The sequence below is a fragment of the Terrapene carolina genome, unplaced genomic scaffold (assembly GCF_002925995.2).
Source record: "Terrapene carolina triunguis isolate 2854851 unplaced genomic scaffold, T_m_triunguis-2.0 Scaffold22843, whole genome shotgun sequence".
Lineage (NCBI taxonomy): Eukaryota > Metazoa > Chordata > Testudines > Emydidae > Terrapene > Terrapene triunguis.
In genome coordinates this window covers 1-438 of record NW_020687194.1, presented here as the reverse complement: position 1 = coordinate 438, position 438 = coordinate 1, and positions in this window count along the sequence as shown.

The window sequence follows — 438 nt, the reverse complement described above, 5'->3', positions numbered from 1 at the left end:
CAGCGCCTGGTTTTCTACCAGTCTCTGCTGGGACCCCATGGACAGGACCCAGCCCCCTCCCTGCCCTGCTGCGAGTGCTCATCGCCCCGGTACCCTGCAGCGCCACCTGCCTCCCACGGGACAGGGACGGCCCTGGGGTTCCAGTGGGGCACAGGAAAGGGGGGAGCCACTGCTGTCCCTTCGTTTGCCGGGGGTCCAGGCGCAAGAGACAGCTCCTGCTGGGCTGGCATGGGACGTGGTGCCCCCGGCGCAGGCTGCCCCTTCTTGCCACGTCCCCTGCAGGCCCCTGGGCGGGGGCCCCCCTCCAGCTGGGACTCCTTGGGGGGCCGGGCAGCTTCCCCCCCCCCTCGTACCGTGCTCCTGTGTGGCTGAAGGTGTATGTTTAATTTCATAAACAGTTCCCCTCTCCCAGCCCGCGTCCTGCGCTCTTGTCCCTTC